Source organism: Microtus ochrogaster, linkage group LG1 (genome assembly GCF_000317375.1).
Source record: "Microtus ochrogaster isolate Prairie Vole_2 linkage group LG1, MicOch1.0, whole genome shotgun sequence".
In the NCBI taxonomy this organism is placed as follows: Eukaryota; Metazoa; Chordata; class Mammalia; order Rodentia; family Cricetidae; genus Microtus; species Microtus ochrogaster.
In genome coordinates, this window is record NC_022027.1 from 32,548,061 (window position 1) to 32,556,561 (window position 8,501).

The following is an 8,501-nucleotide window of genomic DNA, read 5'->3' on the forward strand; positions in this document are numbered from 1 at the left end:
CCACGGAGACAGTGGGAGCTCTCCTGTGGGGATTTTCAATACATGCTGTGATCTTCTGTCGTCCTGTCTCCTTAGACACCCTCACTCTCACTTCAAGAATATGTTCCCTGGAGCACATGCGAGTTAGTTCCTGTCTGTCTCTGATCCCTCGTGCACAGACAGGGACACTAATGATGTCTCTTAATGCCACAGAGCCGTTGTGGTGACTAGTCTTTCTAGTGAGTCCTTGAGCAGTGGCAGGGGAATGAGAGTGAAACAGGTTTGGTTTCTTGGAATTTTTTTTTTGTTTTTTGTTTTTCAAAACAGGGTTTCTCTGTAGCTTTGGAACCTGTCCTGGAACTCACTCTGTAGACCAGTCTGGCCTCAAACTCACAGAGATCCACCTGTCTCTGCCTCCTGAGTGCTGGGATTAAAGGCATGCGCCACCACCGCCCCACTAAACAGTTTTAAAGATGGTCACCAGTCTACCCCGAGAATGACTCCAAGGTTCTCAGGGAAAGCTGATGAACGGGGCTTTTCTGGCAGAGCAGGGTTTACACTTTCTGTCCCATGGCTGAACTGGAGTGAGGCGAAGGAATTTGTATTCAAAGGAACAGAGGGGAAGAGCCGAAGGGGCAAAGCCTCGGTCCCTACTGGATGCAGTGGTACACGGGGAGAGGTTTGTGGCAGCTGCTTGGAGTCTCTTCATAGGAGAATTTTAAAGGAGACATGAGGGATAAACTGGGACTATATGGTCATGGGTGGCAATGGGGCAAAGTTTGTACCAAGAGTTAACCATTATCTTCTGTATGCGGCAAGGCTAAAACAGAATGATTGAAGTTTCATGTTATATGCTTCTTAAATCCCTGTGTGGCTTGGATGCTGTTCTCTGCTTCTCCCAGAGGATGACCCTGTCCATTAGCTTTGTTAAAGAAAGGAGGCACCACCCTTGGGTGGTGTGGGGGGTGCCCCAATGGTCTTACAGCTTGGAGGCTCTTCTTGATCTTCTAGAAGCCTGGGGGTCAAAAGGTGCACCATGCATGTGGCTTATGCCCTGCCTCACTCTGCACCTTGGCGCCTGGGCGGCCCTGGTGTTCTCAGCAGCGGGCTTTGTCTATGGCTGCCCTTTGCCCTGGCTCTCTTGGCCAGGGGTGGCTGACTGGTAATTTGTTCCTAGGTTCAGAGGCACAGCCCTATCCAACTGCAGCTGTGTGTTTGTCTTGTAATTCACAGACAAGAAGAAGGGAGGCAAGTTCCAGCCTTTTAAGAAGTTGTTTGGCAAAAGGAAAAAGAAGAGCACCCTACTGTCCTGGGAGGGACCAGCTGAGAGGCAGAGGCACGCTCCCCAGGGCGCCAGCAATGGGACCTTCTCCTCAGATGAGGAGCCCCTGGAAAGCAATCTGAGGTAATAACTTTCCCTTTCCCTCTCTGACAGAGTCCCGGGGTGAGGAAAGAGATGCCTGGAGGGTCAGTGTGGGTTTGGGATTTGGAGGGCAGGGCCAGCTTCATAAAGGTGTCCCACCTGGGCGTGAGGGTGGCACCCGGTGTGCTGGGTGGAGAAGTGACCTTGACAAGGGTTGAGCCTGCCCTTCTCTGCCCTCACTGATGGTGGAAGACGACACTTCACTGGCTTGGCTCAAGAAAGGGTCTTCTGACTGATGACCAAGTTCCTATGGCCCTAATGGCAGAGAAAAGATAGTCACAGTCCAGGCCTCATGTGTGAGGCGAGGCTCAGTGAGGTCACCCTTACACCCCAGGAAACCTCTAGCTGCTTTGGGGGTGAGCTCTCTCCACAGAACCTTTAACTTCAACTTTCTTTCCCTTCTTCCTCCTTTATCTTTTTCCTTTCAACTTCCTCCCTCTCCCTCTCTCCCACTTCTTTCTCCCTCTTATAGGACACAGGCTCTAAATCTGATCAAGAATCTCAGAACCAGAGCCTGGAGGGTTGGGGTGGGGCTTTTGTCACCTAGTGCTGGGATGTGAGGCGCACTAGTCAGGGATGACTAAACTCGGGTACTGCTCTTGGAAATCGTCCCTTAGGAGAAGCCACCCCAACCCTCCCGTCTGACTTCTTCAGCCTTGCTGTACTCATTAGCATCTCCAGCCTGACTCAACAAAGAATATATTACTTTCTATGGAAATAGTTGATTTGCTTGCTTCTTACGAGGCTGGCTTGTGAACTCAAGGGCCAGGTTTTCTTCAGCTTGTTAGTGAGTGCTGGCACCCGACTCCCTAACACACGCCAAAGACAAAAATGCCCCCTAGAGTGTGTGACAGTAAGGAAATCCTAGTGGATACCGTTGTGATACGAAACCCTCAGACAGGTGACACCCACTGAGCTGGCACAGTGTTCACCGGCCGCACATGTTAGCTCTAACCAGCTCTGACTCTGCTTGACAAGCCTGTGTTTGCTTTCCACCGTTCTTACCACAGAAGAAAATGGCCAACTTAACTGTAGCCCTTTAGAGGGATAAAACTCTGTGGAAGGAAAGCAGAGCAACCAGTAGGTGACCGGCCGCTGTAGTGGGGTTTCTCCATAGTGCTGACTGTTGTCTGGTGCAGGCCAATCCTCATCCACCGGCCACTGTAGTGGGGTGGGGGGCTCTCCGTAATGCTGACTGTTATCGGGTGGGGACCAATCCCGATTTCATTTCTGTTTCTCATGCTGTAAACACGTAAACACGAATGCGGATCTTTTTCCCCTCGTAGCAGAATGAAGCTCAACACTACTAAAGAGGGACCGAGGCTCATGAAGTCGCGCCCCCAGAGCCCACCTTTGCTCAGAGGGTTCTTTGAAAACACACTTTCTTTGGCAGTCGGTTGCAGCTTTGCCAGTCCCTTGTGTCCTGTAGAGTTGCTTTGAACTCTTACACGTTCTCTTCCCATAAGTTCTGTGTTCCATTTACCTCTCGAGGGTTTTCCTGAAGGCTTTAAGAAATCATGGAAAATTCCACATTAGGTCAAGCAACTCCATGACTGCATAGGTGATGTCCCTGGTCTTATTATTGACTTTTGTTCGGAAACCTCCACGTTGGGTACAGAACACACTTTGTTTTGTTTCATTTTTCGAGACAGGGATTCTCTGTGTAGCCCTGGCTGTCCTATAACTTGCTCTGTAGACCAGGCTGTCCTCAAACACACAGAGGTCCACCTGCCTCTGCCTCCCCAGTGCCTGGGATTAAAGGCGTACGCCACCACCGCCTGACGATATGAATGCCCTGCAGTGCAGTTGAAGTTCTCCTCATCTGCCCTATTTACAAGTGGAAAAACATGAAAAATAGGGCTTCCTAAAATTACTTTCTGTTGACCGTATGGAGATTTAGAAATGAAGCTGGGTGGTGTAGCACACTCCTTTAATCCCTACACTCAAGAGGCAGAGGCAGGTGAAGCTCACTTGCAGTGCACAGGGAGTCGCAGGACACCCAAGGGGCCCTGCTCTTTCTGTAGCTCGGGAGCCTTCCTGGCTCCTTGGCTGCTGTTTTTAATGTAAGCATGCCTCTGAGAAAGTGAAATTTAAACCATGATGGCTTTTAACAATTTAATAGCATTTCCTTTGTTAATTAAATACAATTGATAGTATTTTTCCACAAGGATGTTGGATAAATATGTCAGCATTTGATAGGCTGAGGCAGCAGGACTGCTGTGAGTTCAAGGCTCGCCTTAGCTACATTGTGAGTTTCAGATCAAGCGGGGCTACATAGCAGTACCTTGTCTCAGAAACAGCAATAACAGAAAGCGGAAGAGATGAATGTTACATGTAAAAAAAAGAGGAAGAGTCATCTTGGTAGATATGTTTGGTATACATGTATGTTAAGAATTTCACGTAGGGCTTTACATAACTCTGTTATGCACCATGCGAGTCTCTAAGAAGGATGTCGTATATAGCAGGTTCCTTTGTTTGCAGACTCTTCTTTCTTGGAGAATCTCCAATGGCATTTATTAAAGTGACCTCTCAATAGTAGCATTAGTGTGCTTTGCGTAGATGAACTCACGCTGTGCCGCAACTCTCTAAGATTCTTATTATCTGCGGTTTACAGGTGAGAAAGCTGAGGCTTCATAGTGAGATTCTATCAGAAAGACGGCAAGGAGGGAAAACCAGAATAAGGGAGGATTTTCCATCTCTTTCTATAGGCATGTGCTGACTTTACATAAACAGATAAAGATGTCACAAGCGAGCAAACAAAGCCACAGACAATACCTTTATGATTCAGGCACAAATACCTTACTTGTTTAAAGCAAGCCAACCTGGGCCACAAAGAAAGGTCCTATCAAAAACAAAGTCCTAAGGAACTGATACTCATAAGAATCTATTAGGCTTCTGAGAAAAACTGATCCAGGCTACAAGATACAGGATTAGAGATTTTGTGTCTCCAGTGAGTTCAAAGAATGCAAAAACTCCAGAGAATGAAAGAAAACACATTCAAACAATAGCTCTGATAAGATCAGCATGTTCAGGGTGGGTAAAGATCTTTTACAATTCAGTAATAAAAGGTCCAAAAAAACTTCTTTAGAAAATAGGTAAAGAATTTGGATAGACATTTCTTAGAAAAAGAGAGAGAAAGAAGAAAGGAAGGAAAGAAGGAAGAAAGAAAGGATGGAGGGAGAGAAAGGAAGGGATGAAGAAAAAAAGAAAGAGAAATTTGTTACAAATAAGCCCTGTTTGTTCAACAGGGAAACATGTTGCACACACATGAACTACAGCCGAAAAGATAGTTGGTTTTGTTTTTTAAGTATTAGCAAAAACATATAGTGGTTAGAACCTTCATCCCTTGCTGGTATGTACATAAACAATTTCTGGCAGGGGCTTGGAGAAATGACTCATTGGTTAAGAGTTGGTACTGCTCTTCCAGAGGACCCGAGTTCAGTTCGCAGTACCCATGTCAGGTAGCTCACTATCTGTTCCAGCTCCAGGGAATCCAGCACCTTTGGCCTCACTCATGTGTACTCATGTGTAAACATGTCCACATAGACAGGCATGTACATAATTAAAAGAAATAAAAATCCTTTTTAAAAAAAGGATTTAAGTTTGAGTCTCTAGCTACTGCCTGCATTCTACAAGCAGTGAAACTGAGCTTCAGACAGATGCTAGTGTTCCTAATGGCAGAGATGTGGCTACGACCTCAACCGGCTTCTTTGATATGTTGTGGTTTTCATCTGAAACAACCCCATCTCTATTTCCTTCACTTAATTCCCCCTTGCTCCTCCATTTCTGTGCAGCTGTCCCTTCCCCAGGGAAGCAAGTCCCCTCTGCTCCCCTTCGTCTTATCAGCCTGTTAATTTTGCATAACCGTGACAGGACTATTGGACAAAAGTAACTTCCAGGAAAATTGATCTTTTTGGCTCATGACTTCAGAAGAACTGGTCCACGGCTGCTGGTTCCCATGCACTTGGGTAGACCATCCTGGCAGTGGGAGCAGGTGGCAGGAAAACACTGTTCACATCGTGGTGGACAGGAAACAAAGAGAAAAGACAGGACGGGGCCAGGGACCCTAAGGACCCACACCTGCATTCTCGAGCTAAGCGCCACCTACATTTTACAGAGCCTCTTGAGATGGTGCCACCATTCAAGACCAGCCTCTAATGCGAGCCCTTCTTATTGAAATCATAGCAAAGTCTCCTCCCAGTTTCTTCCCCTCCCTAAGCCTTATGACCGACCCTGCTTGTATTTCTAGCCCGCCCAGCATACTCTGGGCGTTCAGGAAACGTTGAATGAACAGATACACAAACACTGTATTTTTATTTTACTGGGGTCCCCACTCTGCAAGTCAGTAGTCACCCACCTCATCCTCTAGTTTCCTGCCACGATGAGGAGGGCACCATCACTGTCACCTGCCAGAATAGGGAGAGGCCACAGTTGGCATCATGAGACTGATTTCACTCCAGTGAAATCTTGACACAGCTCAAGGCTCCCCGGGCACAGGGTGTGTTTTCTGTCACTTGGCCTTGACGATTTCCAGAAAAGATAAATTATACTTGACCATTTATCCTCCACCCATAAGACTTGTGGCTAATTTAAACAGGGAATAGAGACGTTAAAAACGATTGAATGAGCCAGGTGGTGGAGCACGCCTTTAATCCTAGTACTCAGGAGGTAGAGGCAGGGGGATTTCTGTGAGTTCAAGGCCACCGTGGTCTACAAGAGCTAGTTCCAGGACAGGCTCCAAAACTACAGAGAAATCCTGTCTCAGGGGGCGGGGGGAACAATTGAATGGAAATTTGAAACTGGCTAGAAGTCGACCTGGGTTGCCTAAGTCTAGGGAAAGGGTATTTATTGGTGAACCAGTAGTAGCTGTTCTGAGGGAAGCTGCAGATGAGGAGGCAGGGCCATTTTAAGACTGTAGGAGCTGGGTAGACTAAGTCATCAGTCCCTGGATCTGCTAAATAACCTGCTGGCTCCCGGTATTGGCATAAGGTCAAATACGGCACGGTCTGTTGTAAAGCACTTTATAAACACACGGTAATGTCACCAGAGATAGAGATGGTGGCCTTGATGACTTGCGTTTTGTTGCCAGAGCACAAACCTAGAGGAAACTGATTCACATGATAGGGAGGTTTTTCCACTGGGGCAACAGAGAAGTAAGGTAGGCAGCAGGGACGCCAGAGGAGTCCAGAGCTTGAGAGACGTTCTAGGGGACTCCTTGTCCTGTGATACAGGGACAATCAGACAGCCCCCTAGCTCCCATCTCTAGACTGTTTATTTTAAGACTTCAGGGTGTCTCCCGTTTCCTGTCTCTGTTGTAATTGACAGACAATTTGGTCCTCTGTGGTCTGCTGAGCATCACATATTTTACAGGATCCCAGAATCCAGGGTGCCTGTCAAAGATGCCACACCTGATCGAGTCTGCTTCCAGTCTTTCCTAACAACTGTAGGGATTTTTTTTTGCAAGGATATTTAATTGCTCATTAGCATTTTATTTGAATGGGACTCATGGATCTGTTTAGAAAGAAAACTGCTGATCAATTGCAATTGCCCCGTTGTCATGGAAACAAGCTGAAATTGGACTGTAATTATATTTCCTTATGCCTGAAGTCATTGCTATAGTAATTACCCAATATCTATGGCCCCAAATTACATGATGCTTGTCCAAAAAAGAAAGGACAAGACAAAGACTTAAGAAGCAGGGGGTGCGGAGTGCGCTGGCCTGAAGCACCATTCACGGCGCAGCTGCAGAGAGCCTTCAGATGGGAGAATTTCCCTCTGTGGGCTAGGACTCCACGGTCTGTGGGTGGGTCTTGGAATGTGCCCAGCGCTTTGCGTAGTAGCTGGAGAACTGTCAGGCAGGATGGTTTTAGCTCTACAGAAGGCATAACTACAGTGTCAACCATCACTAAACATATCGCCTGATGTCTTAAAGAATATGGAAGACTTGGGGGCGGGGCATTCAGCAGTATCATTAAGGTCTAATCAGGGGTTGAAGATGCCTCAGCAGTTAGGGTCGCTGGTTGCTCTTCCAGAAGACCCATATTCCGTTCCCAGCATCCACCGTTCCATTCCCAGCATCCACACGGTGGTTCGTAGCCATCCTCAACTCCACACCTGGGGATCCAACACCCTCTTCTGGCCTCCTTATGCACAGTGTGTTCATGTACGGCACAGACGTGCATACAGACACACTGGTACAAAGCACTGAGTCCTACCCAACAGAACTTTCCCTTTCCAGGGCCAGAGTAATTCAGGCCCCATCCCATCCTGGCATGCTGGGGAAACATGCAGCTTTGTTCTGCAGGATTTTGGCAAAGGGGAAACACTGCTGTCTTCTGAGCTGGCAAATGAACGATTCACAATGAATGCAGAGTCCGAGAGAACGCACAATTGGCAAAGGCTTGAGTTGAAGGTCTTTACAGATGTCGGTCATATCACAATAGATTGGAGGTAAAACCCAGGCAGAGTGACATCATACACCCCCTAGTCCAATCGCTGCCCTCAATGGTCTCTCCTTTCTTCCTTTTCACTTCGTGGGCTCCACATACGCACATCTTCTCCTGTAAGCAAGAACACATGCTCTGTGACCCCACTGCCTATCCTGGTCCCAGCAACAGGGCATCATGGCCTGCACATCCTCTGAAGTGGTCCAGGGAGATAATCCGAAAAGGCTTCAAAATCAACAGGAACAGTGAATGCAATCTTTGCCTGAACAGAGGTTAAAATGTTGTTGATGATGAGATTCTCAGCATAATAATCCAATCCATGCATTACAGCACAGGACAGCAATTCAGCCAGGCCCCAACCATGCTGCCTGAGATCTTTGAGCACAGAAATGAGACCTTCAGAACAGCCCTGTGCTTTGTTCTGTATCCTGACAAAATGGGCCAAGGACACTGTGATTTGCTCTGAAGTAGCCTCCTACGAGCACATGAAGTGCAAGAGGAGAAAAGAGGAGAAACAAGAGAGAAATGCCACTGTCTCCTCCTTCCTGCCCTTCAAATCCATTGCTACCATAGGGTGGAGGCTGCGATGTAGAAAAAGAGGATTATCTCAATGCTAACACAACACACCTTACCTCAGAATTGACTCCATCCTG

At 47.3% G+C, this 8,501-nt stretch overlaps 1 protein-coding gene across 4 annotated transcripts in view; it reads left to right on the forward strand.

Moving 5' to 3' along the window:
• The window catches only part of Kiaa1211 (KIAA1211 ortholog), a 217,024-nt gene that overhangs the window by 165,995 nt on the left and 42,528 nt on the right, over positions 1 to 8,501 (forward strand). For all 4 annotated transcript variants that reach the window (XM_013350803.2, XM_026784982.1, XM_026784981.1 and 1 more), the window contains exon 3: positions 1,213 to 1,384. The gene's annotated coding sequence lies outside the window, so the exon portion shown is untranslated. The remainder of the gene's footprint in view (positions 1 to 1,212; positions 1,385 to 8,501) is intronic.